Source organism: Dipodomys merriami, unplaced genomic scaffold, assembly GCF_024711535.1.
Source record: "Dipodomys merriami isolate MVZ:Mamm:240054 unplaced genomic scaffold, mDipMer1.0.p SCAF_45, whole genome shotgun sequence".
NCBI lineage: Eukaryota > Metazoa > Chordata > Mammalia > Rodentia > Heteromyidae > Dipodomys > Dipodomys merriami.
This window is the reverse complement of record NW_027206013.1, coordinates 10,386,525-10,400,268: the sequence shown is the minus strand read 5'-3', so window position 1 is coordinate 10,400,268 and position 13,744 is coordinate 10,386,525. Positions and strand designations below refer to the sequence as shown.

General features: G+C 48.0%; 1 protein-coding gene across 1 annotated transcript in view; it reads left to right on the top strand.

The window, feature by feature from the left end:
* Positions 1-544: 544 nt before the first annotated feature.
* Positions 545-13,744, top strand: part of Coro1c (coronin 1C) — a 72,037-nt gene continuing 58,837 nt past the window's right edge. The window contains exon 1 of the mRNA XM_069994659.1: positions 545-642. The gene's annotated coding sequence lies outside the window, so the exon portion shown is untranslated. The remainder of the gene's footprint in view (positions 643-13,744) is intronic.

The window sequence follows — 13,744 nt, the reverse complement described above, 5'->3', positions numbered from 1 at the left end:
TAAGATCGTGGGTCCCGGGGCGGGACTTCTGGAAATCGGAACTAGGATTTTGTTTGTTTATTTGTTTTCTGGAGCTGGTGGGCCCGTTCAGAAGCCTGGAGGCTGGTTTAAGAGCTTGGCTGGGCCAGTGGGCAGGGCTCAAGAAAGCTGAAGTTACCAACTTTAAAAAAGGGCTCTGGGGAAATCTTTGAGGAGCCTAGCAGGCTGGTGGGCGGAGCTCTAAGAACCCCGCCCCAGGTTCTAAGGAGAAGTGGGCGTGGCTCTGGGCGCCTGTGGGCGTGGCTGTCAGACACTGAAGGGACTGGAGAGCGGGGCGTGTGCTGGGGGCACCGCCCTCCTCTGCAGCCCCCTGTATCCATCACGGTGACCAGAGAGGGCGCTAGAGAGGACGGAGGTGTGGAGCGTAGAGTGGAAGCGGGCTTCCCCGCCCGGAAGTGGGCGTGACACGCCGCGAGTCGGCGGCCTGTGGTTGGGTGCGGCGCGGCGCGGGGGCGGGGCTTGCGCACGGCGGCCGGGGCGGTGGCGGCTGTCCGCGCCCCTCCCCCGCGCCGTGCTCAGTGCCAGGCGGGAGGCGGCAGCGGTTGGAGGGTTTGCCGGGCTTTGCAGCTGGGACTTCGGCGGCGCCTCAGGCACCTCGGCCTGGTGAGGGGCGCGCGCTCGGCGGGGTTGCTCGGGAGCCGGGCGGGCGGAGAGGGCGGGCGGACCTGGTCCCCCAGCATGTGCCGGCGCCGGCTGACAGGAGCCGGCGGGGCGCGGGGCCGTGCGCGGCGGAGGGCGGAGGGCTGGGGCGCGCGCGCGCGGGGCGCCGATCCCGGCGGGGCGCTGCTGGAAGCTGGAGCCTGGGGACCTTGGGGGCCATCCATGTGTCCCGGGGAGCGCGAGGCGGGGTCCCCCCCGTGGGGAGGAGGGTGCCCTGGGGAGGACGTGGTGCGGGAGGGGGGGGGTGGGAAGTGGTGGTGGTGGTCCGCAGTCCTCGCAGCTCCAGGGAAGTCCTCCGGGGTCCGGGAGCGGCCGCCGGGTTGGGTGAGGTCCTGGGTGGAGAGGGGCGGCTGGAGGTTAGGGCGCGGAGCCCCGGGGGCGCCAGGCCTGGGGGGCGGCGCTTGAGCCGCCCCGGGGAGCGGGAGAGGCCGCCGGGGCGGCTCACGTGGGGCCGGGGGGCGAGCTGGGCCCGGCCGGGGCGCGGGGCCGAGGGCGGCCGCCTCGCTGGGGGCGCGCGTCCCCTCCGGAGCCCCGGGCGAGCGGGGTCGAGGGCCCCGGCAGGGCAGGGCACCGGGCCGGGCAGGCGGGGCGGGGCTCGCTTGGAGTAATTTGGGTGGGGGAGGCGAGGGAAGAGGGAGCCGGGAGGCTTGGAAGAGGAAGAACCCGGCTGCAGGCTCGCTGCAGAGCTGGGGCTGGGGGGGGGGGTGGTGGCTGGGGGCGTTCTGAGCGAACGGGGTGATTCAGAGACCTGCTCCCCCCCCCCCCCCATAGCCGGGCAGCTGGCTGGGGACGCAGGAAAAAGGAGCGCGGTGCAGGTGGGGTTGGGCTGGAGATCTGCTGTGGAGAGGGTGGAGATGCAGGAAGCCAGGTCTCCCGCCTGTCCCCGACAGGGCTCGCACACCGAGCTCTCCAAATAATTGCCGTGTGTTGGGGGGAAGTGGCCGGCTGCGGGGGAGAGCCGAGAAGAAAGGGGCTTCCTCTTGGGAGGGAGGTGCTGGCCCTGCCGGCCTTTTTTGGGAGTGTTCAAAGGGTTTTGATTGCTGGAAAAGGAAATGTAAGCTTTACTGCCTCGTGGTTTAGTATCACATCCTATATTTGGCCTTAATTTAGGCTGTCCTTGTTTTGTGGTGTCTGAAGTGCTTGCTCTACACGTTGCAAATGTGGGTTTCTGAGTGAGAAGAAAATCACAAGTTGTTCATCTCTCCCAGGAGAGCAGCATGCAAAGGCTTTCCCCTGCCTATGCCATATTATAAAGGCTGGAATGTAGTATGCCTTTTATACGCTGGTGCTGGATGGTGAATGTATTTGCTTCTGGAAAATAGTTGTCACAAAATATTAGGCCCTCTGCCACAACCTTCCTACCTGGATTACATTGTAGAACAGTATTTATAGGGCTTCTCGTCACTCTGTAATAATGCAGCTCATTGTCCTTGTCTGGCAGAACTCTCTCCTGACATCAGGGCCTGCAAGAATAGACAGAAAAGTGATTAAGTGTAAGCATTTCCTTTTTCTATAGTCTGGTTCAATGGTGAAGGCATGTAGGTATCTGTTTAATATTAATTCACTTTTGTATTTCCTCTTAAAACTGAAAAAAAATGGGCAAAACCTACATGACCAGAAGAATTACTAGAAATAACACAGGTGCCTGTAGTTCGTGCCTATAATCCTAGCTACTCAAGAGGTTGAGATCAGAGGATCAATGTTTGAAGCCAACACAGGCAGACAAATCCAAGAGACTTATCCAGTTAACCAATAAACAGCTGGAACTGGAGAGAAGAGAGCCAGCCCAGGGTTGGGGAAACTGAGCTCCAGGCCCTTAGTTCAAGCTCCAGTACTGGTAACCCCTCCACCCCCACAAAAAAGGAAAAAGAAGCATTTGTTTTTTTTTTTTTTTTTAACTGGGGAGGTATGTTTCCTACTCATAATGTTTGAGTAGGAGGCTTGATACTAAACATTGGATCTGAGTGATTGCATAACTTAGTAGGAAAAAACCTGAACTTTAAAGCAGAATTGTGTTGTATGGTAGGTCTGGAAGTCAGTGTCTTGTATGGATGGTGATGTGTGTACTGAGGATTAAGCAGAATTGGTGTAAAGGTCAAGTACACATCTTTTAGACAAATCTGAAGCTTGCATGATATATGTGTCTGTGTTTTGATTACTTGTGGATGGCATACTAAAACCTGAAATACATACACATGTATATGTACATCATAAATATGTATGTCATATATATCGTATATATGCTGGTCATGGGGTTGAACTCAGGGCCTGGACACTGTCCCTCAGCTTCTTTTGTTCAAGGCTAGCACTCTACTACATGAGCCACAGTGCCACTTGTGGCTTTTTCTGGGTAGGTGGGTACTGGGGAATCAACTCAGGGCTTCATGCATGCTAGGCAAGTACTCTACCACTAAGCCACATTCCCAGCCCTATCCTTGAGCTTTTTAAAAGTTAGTACTCTACCACTGGAGCCACAGTTCCACTTTCAGCTTTTTGAGTGGATAATTGGAGATTAGAGTCTCATAGACTTCTGACCAGGCTAACTTTAAAACCACAATCCTTAGAGCTCAGCCTCCTGAGTAGCTAGTTACAGGTGTGAGTTAAAGCCTAATACATTTAAATAGACAAATGCCAATGGAGTATTTCTCTATACAATATTGGATTTTCAGAGTTATTTGTTGCTTTTGCCTGAAGATTGTGCAAATAAGTATTTATGTTCATTTATGTATACGGACAAGATTAGATTCAGGATGGGGGAAATAGTGTTTTTACACTTTTTTTTTTGGTTGTTTTTTTTTTTTGGTCGGTTGTGGGGCTTGAACTCTGGGCTTGGGCGCTGTCCCTCAGCTCTTCAGCTCAAGGTGAGCACTCTACCACTTGAGTTACAGCACCACTTCTGGTTTTCTGGTGGTTTATTGGAGATAAGAGTCTCACGGTCTCTCCTGCCTGGGCTGGCTTTGAACCGTGATCCTCAGATCTCAACCTCCTGAGTAGCTAGGATTACAGGCATGAGCCTCCAGCGCCCCGCGGTTGTTGTGTTGTTGTTGTTTCTTATGGTAGGCCTGGGGCTTGGACTTAGGGAGGGCTGAGGCGCTGTCACTATGCTTTCATGCTCCAGGCTAGCACTCTACTGCTGGAGTCACGCCTCTGCTTCCGACTTTTTGGTGGTTAATTGGAAATAAGTGTTTCACCGACTTTCCTGCCTGGGCTGTCTTGGAACAACAGTCCTCTGATCTCAGTGAGCTTACAGGTGAGAGCAGCCAGCACCCAGCCACCCTTGGATTTTTTAATGTAAGTTTTATGTTTAACATATGTAATTTCTGGAATCCAGACTAGCCATGGGAAAAGTCACATTAGTGTCTGTGAGATGGTGTTCAAAATGATATATGATCAGTTCTTAATTATATTAAATAGGAATGTATAAGGTTCAATTCGTCATCATATTCATTTCTTAATATTTTGATTGGTCACAAAATAGTGTTTTAGACACAGATACGATTGCTGGGTGTGGTAGTACTTGCCTGTAATCTCAGCACACTGGAAGCAGAGGCAGAAAGATGTCAAGCCAGAAAGACTGTCTCAAAAATAAAAGAAATGCCAGGTGCCAGTGGCTCATATCTGTAATCCTAGCTACTTAGGAGGCTGAGATCTGAGGATTGAGGTTCAAAACTAGCTCGGGCAGGAAAGTTCAAGAGACTCTTATCTCCAATAAACTACCAGAAAACCAGAAGTGGCACTGTGGCTCAAAGTGGTAGAGCACTAGCCTTGAGCTGAAGAGCTGAGAGACAACGCACAGGCCCCGCATTCAAGCTTCACGACCACCACCACACCAACAACAAAAGAATCAAATAAGTAAATAAACACAAATAAAGCAAGTACCATCCACTGGACTGTTTTATTTTTAACATCATTCAAAGGAGGAACAGAATAAAATTGGAGAGCTACTTTTATGTTCAAGATATAAACCCATGTAGCAAAATCTCTAGCTTGTTTTCCAGTGATGGTGTCCCTATTTTAGCCTATCTCTGAGTTACAAAAACTTGTCTGGCACTTTTGCGTTTGTCTTTTTAAACGGAAGCTGGCTTTTCTGTATTAAAACACGGAATTCTGAATTCTTCATGAATATTTCAGCATGACCTAGTACCTAGAATGCTAAGTAATAGAATCTCTCTGGGTTTCATTGCCCTAGTTGAGTTCCTTTAAAACGAGTGAACAAGATTCTATCCACTTTGTATTATGGTGGTGCATAATGGAATCTTTTTTTTGTTATGATAGCTTTATTAAATTAAATACCATTTTCTTGGATATATTGGGGTTTGAACTCAGAGTCTTTTGCTTGCTAGGAAGGTACTCTATTATTTGAGCCATACTCTGAACTGGGCTCACTGTCCCCTCCCCCCCAGGCGCTCTCTCTTTTTTTTTTTTTTTTGTTTGCCAGTCCTGGGGCCTGAACTCTGGGCCTGGGCGCTGTCCCTCAGCTCTTCAGCTCAAGGCTAGTACTCTACCACTTGAGCCACAGCGCTACTTCTGGCTTTTTCTGCTTATGTGGTGCTGAGGAATCGAACCCAGGGCCTCATGCATGCAAGGCAAGCGCTCTACCACTGAGCCACCTTCCCAGACACTACCTTCCCCCCCCCCAAAAAAAAAAAGTCCTTTTTATTTTAGTTGTTTTTTAGATAAGTTGTTTTGCCTGGACTGGCCTGGACCATACTTCTATTGTATTTCCTATGTAGCTGGGATGACAGTTGTACACCATCAAGCCCAGCTTTTTATTGGTTGAGTTTGAGATGAGATTCTTGTAAACTTCTTTCCTGGACTGGTCTCAAACTGTGATCCTCTGATCTCTGAGAAGCTAGGATTATAGGGATAAACCACTCTACCTAGCTACAGTTCACTCATTTATAAGTGTACAGTTGAGTGGTTTTTAGTGTATTCACCGAGTTGGATAGCCATTAACCACTGCAGTTTTACAACATTTTCATCACTGAAGAAACCCACTACCCATTAGAAAGCAGGCAGTCTCCCTTCACTATTCTTCTCCCTCTCCAGTCCTTGTAACCCCACAGTTATCATCTCAGTGGATTGTCTGTGTCACATGTCACGTAAATAGAATCATTCAGTATGTAGGCTTTTGTGTCTAGCTCTTTCATTTAGCATGTTTTTAAGATTTATGTAATCTCTCCCTTTGCTCTTGGTGGGACTAGAGTGTGAATTCAAGGTCTTGCACCTTGCTAGACAGGTGCTGTATTACGTTAGCCATGTACCCAGCCCCTTTATTGTGTGTGTGTGTTGATCATGAGGCCTGAACTCTGGGCCTGGGCGCTGCCCCTCAGCTCTTCAGCTCAAGGCTAGTGCTCTACCACTTGGGCCACAGCATCACTTCTGGCTTTTTCTGCTTATGTGGTGCTGAGGTATGGGACCCAGGGCCTCATGCATGCAAGGCAAGCGCTCTACCACTGAGCCACCTTCCCAGCCACGCACCCAGCCCTTTTGCTCTAGCTTGTGCTCATGATCCTCCTACCTGTGCCTCTCGAGTAGCTGGGATGACAGACCTGCATAACCACACCTGAATTGTTGAGATGCAGTATTTCTAATCCTCCCCAGGCTGGCCTTCAACCAGAATTGTGTCTGCCTCCAAGTAGTTGGGGCCTCAACTTTGTGTGTGTGTGTGATACTGAGGTTTGCACTCGGCCTTCTGCTTGCTAGGCAGTTAGATAGGCATGCAGCCACTTGAGCCACAACCCCAGTCCGTGGTTATGTTTTAATTGTTGTGTTATTTTTGTGTTTTAGATACAAATGCTTTTTTCAGATAAGTGATCTACAATGATTTTCTCCCATTTTTGAGTTGCCTTTTGACTTTCTTGATCCCTTGCACTGAAACACAAAAACTTTTGTTATTTTATTTTATTGCCTTTGCTGGCACTTGAACTCTGGTCTGGACACTGTCCTTAAGCTTCTTTTTGCTCAAAGCTAGTGCTCTACAACTTGACCTACAATGCCACTTCCTGCTTTTTCAGAGTAGTTTATTGGAGATGAGCGTCTCATGGACTTTCCTGCTTGCTTGGGCTGGCTTCAAACTGTGATCCTCAGATCTCAGCCTCCTGAATAGCTAGGATTACAGGTGTGAGCCACCAGTGCTTGTCAACAGTTTAAATTTGGATGATAGCCAATTTATAATAGACTTACAAGTCCTCACATGACATCATCATCAGTCATTGATGGTCTGTAAATTAGAAGCCAGGGGTGAAAGGGCTTGGGAAAGATTTGAACTAGTTCATTTTCACGTGTGCTTTGATGGAAAGGGTTCATCAGGGACCATGTCCTTTGTTCCCGTCCTCTAGCTGCCCCCCATTGCATTCTAGCTGTGTGTGGATCACACACAGGTTTCTGATGTGGGCCTGCTCATTCTTTCCTTCCAGTCTTCCTCCCCAGTGCCACTCCCTGAACCGTCCTATCTCTAGTCTTGTGATGCACTCATTACTCACTGGCCCCCTTTTACTTTCCAAATCCCATGAGACCTGTGGGCAAGTGGTGTGACGTTCCCTCCCTACACACCGCCTCTTCCGCAAAGGCAGGTGCCGGCATGCACAGGCAGGCGGTGCCTCTGTCCTGGAGTAGCACACGGCCATTGCTCCTGGGTGCTGAGGAGCCCAGCCTGGATGATTTGAGCTTGCAGTGTGGTGGCTCTTCCCAGAGAGCAGCCTAGGCAAGAGATTTCCACAGAGGGAAGGCACACTGCCATTGCTGCTCCCACTTGTCTACCACTGCCTATTGGGATTTGCTGGGAGAAGCGTGCATTATTGAGCTTAACTGGGGTCAGAGGGTTTCTCTGATTATTAACATCCTTATATTTAGGTTAAACTAACCTGATTTGAGTCCGTAATCTTTAGCTATACTTAGTCTCCTAGTCTTTATAAATGTATTAAATATATTTTATGGTAGATGTCAGGGGCTCGTGCCTGTAGTCCTTACTACTCACAAGGCTGAGAACTGAGGATCATGGTTCGAGGCCAGACCAAGCTGAAAGTCTATGAGATGCTTATCTCCAATTAACCACCTAAAGAGCTGACCGTGGAGCTGTGGTTCAAGTAATAGATAATTAACCTTTGAAAAGTTCAGGGACAGAACTCAGGCCCCTGAGTTCAAGCCCCAGGACCATAAACAAAGTTTCTTTTCTTTTTTCTTTTTTTTCCCCCATGTAGTGTTTGAGTTTAAGTCCAATATCAACACATACGTACAGCTGAATAGGCCTTCACAGCTAGGCTGATCTGGGTTTCGCTCTTGGCCGTGCCAGAGCCTCAGTTTCCTCCTTGGTAGTAGAGAGATGCCTGTTGGCTACCTTCCAGAGTTCTTGCCAACAGTTAGTGGAGGAAGGGACGAGAAAGTTGTGATACAGAGTAGACTCCAGCTGTTAGTGAACAACTGTGGAGAAGGAAATGGAGGAAGTCTGATACCTTGTACTTGTGATGTTAGGCTGCTAAGTATGGATTCTCATTTCCACCACTGAAGGGAGCAGTGTCTTATTTTGGGAGGAGAGGGAGGTAACAACAAATAGGGAGTATATTTGCATCTGTCTGTGTTGGAACTGCCTATTCAGACAAGTTTCCCTTATTCAGGCCTTCTGCTTGTATTCATTCTGTTTGTTTGTTTGTTTTTGGGTCCGGTCATGAGGCTGAACTCTGGGCCTGGGCGCTGTCCCTCAGCTCTTCAGCTCAAGGCTAGCGCTCTACCACTTGAGCCACAGCACTACTTCCGGCTTTTTTTCTTTTTGCTTATGTGGTACTGAGGAATCGAACCCAGGGCCTCAGGCATGCAAGGCAAGCTCTCTACCACTGAGTCACCTTTCCAGCCCCTTGTATTCATTCTGTCTGTGTAGGGGTTCGGGGTTTAGAAGGAGATAGTACTCAGTCCTGAGATACTCACCTGGTCATATTATGATTGGTGGCATTATGATAAAGTATAAATCTGTGTGTGGGAAAAGAGCCTTTGTAGTTTCATGGGATGTTAAATTAGGCCTATCATTTGGGTCTTAAAAATTAACAGCAAAAACCAGTTCTTTCTATTTGATGCAGTACTGAGAAATTAGTGATGCCAAGGTCTGAGGGAGAGAGACTGGCATGTACCAGAGTAGTCAGGACTCTGGACTACTGGATTTATGTCAGTCTTTGCACTTAAAATCCTGAATAATAGATCATATCTAATGCCAGGATTTTTTGTTTTGTTTTGTTTTTGGCCAGTCCTGGGGCTTGGACTCAGGGCCTGGGCTCTGTGCTTGACTTTTTTGCATAAGGCTTATGCTCTACCACTTGAGCCACAGCTTGACTTTCAGCCTGCTTGCTTGCTTTCTTCCTTCTCTTCCCTCCTTCCTTCCTTCCTTCCTTCCTTCTTCTCTCCCTCCTTCCTTCCCTCCCTCCCTCCCTCCCTCCCTCCCTCTCCCTCTCCCTCTCCCTCCATCTCTCTCTCTCTCCTCTCTCTCTCTCTCTCTCATCCGGTCGTGGGGCCTGAACTCTGGGCCTGGGCGCTGTCCCTCAGCTCTTCAGCTCAAGGCTAGCACTCTACCACTTGAGCCACAGCGCCACTTCCGGCTTTTTTCTTTTTGCTTATGTGGTGCTGAGGAATCGAACCCAGGGCCTCATGCATGCAAGGCAAGCGCTCTACCACTGGGCCACCTTCCCAGCCCTCGTGCTCTCTCTCTTTCTCTCTTTCTCTTATAGTTTAGTGGAGATAAGAGTCTCACAGACTTATCTGCCTGGGCTGGCTTTGAACTGTGATCATCGGATCTCAGCCTCCTGAGTAGCTAGGATTACAGATGTGAGCCACTGGTCCGGCTTTATGCTATATTGTATCACCTTTTAAATAATCTGTCCTTTGAGGAACGTTTGAGAGATTGTGCATTTGGGCTCTGCTGTGAGCTCACAGGGCAGAAGCGACCTGCCCAACCAGGAGTCTAACTGTTCCCACCCCACTCAGACTTCATGCCATGCGGCCTTTGCATTTCTTTTCTAATTATTAGAGTGGATTTATAGTAGTTTCCATTTTTATTCTAATTTTTAGGCTCCCCCCCCCCACCTTTTTGTAATGTAACCTGGTCATGCTGTCCATTTTTAGTCTCTGACTCAGTGCAACAGTTAAGCCTTGAACTCAGGGTCTAGGTGCTGTCCCTTTTTCCCTCAAGGCTAGTACTCTGTCACTTGAGCCACACCTCCACTTCCAGCACATTGCTGGTTAATCGGAGAGGGTCTCAGGGACTTTCCTGCCCAGGCTGACTTTGAGCTGGGATCCTTAGATCTCAGTCTCCTGAGTAGCTAGGATTATAGGCATGAGCCACTGGTATTAGTCCAGTCGTGGGGCCTGAACTCTGGGCCTGGGTGCTGTCCCTCAGCTCTTCAGCTCAAGGCTAGCGCTCTACCACTTGAGCCACAGCGCCACTTCCGGCTTTTTTCTTTTTGCTTATGTGGTGCTGAGGAATCGAACCCAGGGCCTCAGGCATGCAAGGCAGGCACTCTACCACTGAGCCATCTTCCCAGCCCCCAGTTCAGCTTTCTTAACTTGCACCATAGTCTTGTGCCAGACCTGCACACTGAGACTGCATCCAGGTTTTATCTCTTCAGTTTGTTACACAGTTGTTTTTCCACATCCTCAGATGTACTAAAGTGTGATGATTGGCCCATGTTGTCAGAAGGACTTTATGTGTATATTTTAGAAACTTGAAAAATATAGGGAGTCTCTTGGATGGCCTTTGAACCTTGGTATATTTAATTTCCTGGATTTTTTTCCTTGGGGGCTCAGCTGGGGGAGACTCTTCCTATAGCCCAGTCTGGTCTTGAATTTAGGATCCTTCTGCTTCAGCCTCAAGAGTCTGGCTGATTTCCTAGGTTTTTTTTTGAGTCCATAGTGGGACTTGAACTTTGGGGTCTGGAGAACTGTTACTCAGCTCTTCAGTTCAAAACGAGTGCTCTACCCCTCGAACCACAGCATACCTTACAGTTTTCTGAGTGGCTTATTGGAGGTAAGAGTCTCATGGACTTTCCTGCCCTGGCTGGCTTTGAACTGTGATCCTCAGATCTCAGCCTCCTGAGTAGCTAGGATTACAGGTGTGAGCCACCAGTACCTGGCTCTGATTTCCTAGTTTTAATATGAAATTCTTTGTCAGTGTCTCATTAATTTTCAGTTTTCTCAATTTTATAGTCTGAGCATCAATCAGCAGTGGTTTATAAGGATTTGTCTTTGGCTTTTAAGGACCAGTTAATTTTACTAGAGTGCCTTTGTATTGTACCTTGCCAGAAAAATTGGTACCAGCAGATCGTCTGTATATGAAAGTATTAAGTCTGGACAGGTTAAACAATTGTGGTACTGGAACTAGATGGTAGAGGATAAAGAAGACCATTTGGGATTAGTAAAAGTTGGCTGTTGTTTCTCAGTGTAGTCCCTCTGTCTTTGGGGAGCCAAGCCAGTCAGCAAGTCTGGTCACGTGGTGATCTGACAAGTAAGTGCCTTGCTTATCCTGTTGTGAAATCCAGCGTGGGTCCCCAGGTGCCAGCCACTATGAAGGTCTTCATCCAGGATGAATAACCCTGGAGTTATTTCATGAGAGTCTTACCAGATACATGGGAAAGGAAGTTGGGAGTGTAAAGCCCCTGGGGGTGTATTTTCCACTCTTGACATTATGGGGTGCTTGACAAAATGCTTAAGCATCCCTTCTTTATGACAAATGTTTAATCACTGTTATTTGCTTACTTCATATGAAAGATACTTAAATTCCTTTTCATAGTGGTCAAGCATTCTTTTCTAGTTAAAGATTGTAATTCCTTTCGTTCTTAGGAACTTAAAGAATCGAGACTGACTTATTAATATGAAAGCTCACATGCTGCCTGAGCGGCGATTGAGGAACACGCGTGAACTTGAGCTAGCCTCTCCCTTAGGCAGAGGGATTTATGAGGAGACTAGTCACTTTATAAGCTAGATGGTGGTGAACTGTTTGTGGTTAGTTGTATCTTTAGCTTAACATTGTCATTTGAGTTTTTCTTGGCAAGCAAGAGAGACTGGAGCCAACCAGGGCTGGCCACTGTTCTTTGAGGTGATACTTAACGCATGTGTTGTCTGTTTTAGAAATAGAGGAGCTGTCCTTTAGATTCTTATGTGAGCCCTTGGGTGCTGCTTTGTAGCTGCTGCAGGAAAAGGTGAATTGAAAGTCTCGATTTTTCTTCCCCTAAAGGCTTCCAGCGTGATCAAGGCAGAGATGCCTTGAATGCAGTGGGCGCACTGCCCTGTCAGGTGGATCCTTGTGCAGCACACCTGCATAGGGTACCTGTGACCTGTGCAGTTTTGTAAACGTGACCCCTTGAGAGCCCTGGTGTAGTTGCTGTTTCACAGCCAGTTGTACATTTGGTTCCCAGAGACTATAAGCTCACTTGGAACTTGGATGGCATTTTTCCTTATGGATTCAGCATTAGAAGCTGTGGGTAAGTTCCCAGCTTGGACAAATGAATTCACAGCACAGTTTTGTTTTGGTTTTTAATAAGTTCTTAGTGAGGATAGTGGGAGTCTGGATCTTGGGAGCAGAGACTCATGTGGGAAAGAGAAATAAGGAACCATGCTCCACCCCCCCCCCAAGTCCTCCCTGCAGGCCATGTGGCACTCAGAGGATGCATGCCACATCAGAGAGGCCCTCCAAGGGCCTCCTCTTCCTTCAGCCTCTCCTACTTTGGGGCTGATTAAATAGCGGGAGCCAAGCAAATGGCTCAAATTAATTTCTACTAATATATTTGTAGCTGACTACAGTTGCTATTACACTACTACCACAATTATCCATTGTTAGGTCAATGTGTTGCCTTACTCACACTCCTGTTAGAGCTACAATGCGTATGTATATTTGTGCCAGCCTGGGGTTTAAACTTAGGGTGTTGGTGCTGTCTGACCTTTTTTGCTCGAGACTAGCACTCACCTTGATCAGTACTTACATTTTTTTGGTGGTTAGTTGGATACGAGTCTCATGAACTTTTCTGTGAGGGCTAACTTCAAACCTCAATCCTTAGATCTCAGTCTCCTGAGTAGCTAGGATTCCAAATGTGTGTGTTTTTGGGGGGGGGGTCGTCAGCCTAACATTAATCATTTTGTTGTTGGTGGTGGTGGTGGTGGTGATGGGGCTTGAACTCCAGGCCTGGGCACTGTCCCTCAGCTCTTCAGCTCAAGGGCAAGTGCTCCACCACTTGAGCCACAGCGCCACTTCCAGTTTTCTGGTGGCTAATTGGAAATGAGAGTCTCACAGACTTTCCTGCCCAGGCTGGGTTTCAACCTTGATCCTCAAATCCCAGCCTCCTGAGCAGTTAGGATTACAGGCGTTACTGCCTCTGTGGAGCCTTGGGCTACCTCATTTCCAAGCATACTGTTCACACAGACATTTTATGATCCTCAGGGTAATAGGAATTTTTTTCTAGTGCCATTAATATATTTATTCCAAAGGTTCTTAATGGCAAGCTTAACATTTTGGTTTACTTTAGAAATGTATGAAAAGTTGAGAAAATACACTATAAACTTCCTCTAGTCCTCGAGTGTATATTGCTTTGGTGCTGAAATCAGGCAAGAGGTGTGTTGGATCAGTCTGTAAGTCTGAGCATGGGCTCCTGCCCAGGGTGTATGATGTACTGAGCCGGCTGAGAACATGTGTAATTGGGGAGCAGTATGAGATGGGCAGTGGGGTGGCCAACTTGTGGGAAGTTGTGACATTAAGGCGTGTACTTCTGTATTGTAGCGTCTGAATGAAATGCAGATAGTATTTGGAGATGGAGTTGCAAAAGAAGAAAGAAATGTTAATTTGTGGGTATTGCTAGGTATTAGTGGTTTCTATGCCAGTACTAATTACTTTTGGGGATTAAATAAGTGAAAAATTAAACACGAAGTGTGAGCCATTATTTTCTACCTGCCTTCCCTTTAATATGCCTTGGTTACCTCGCCTGTGCCTAGTACACAGCTAATGCTCAGTAAGTGTGAGTAGTATAGCAGGCTCACGTCTGCCTCATACACTATAGATAATAACACTGTGATA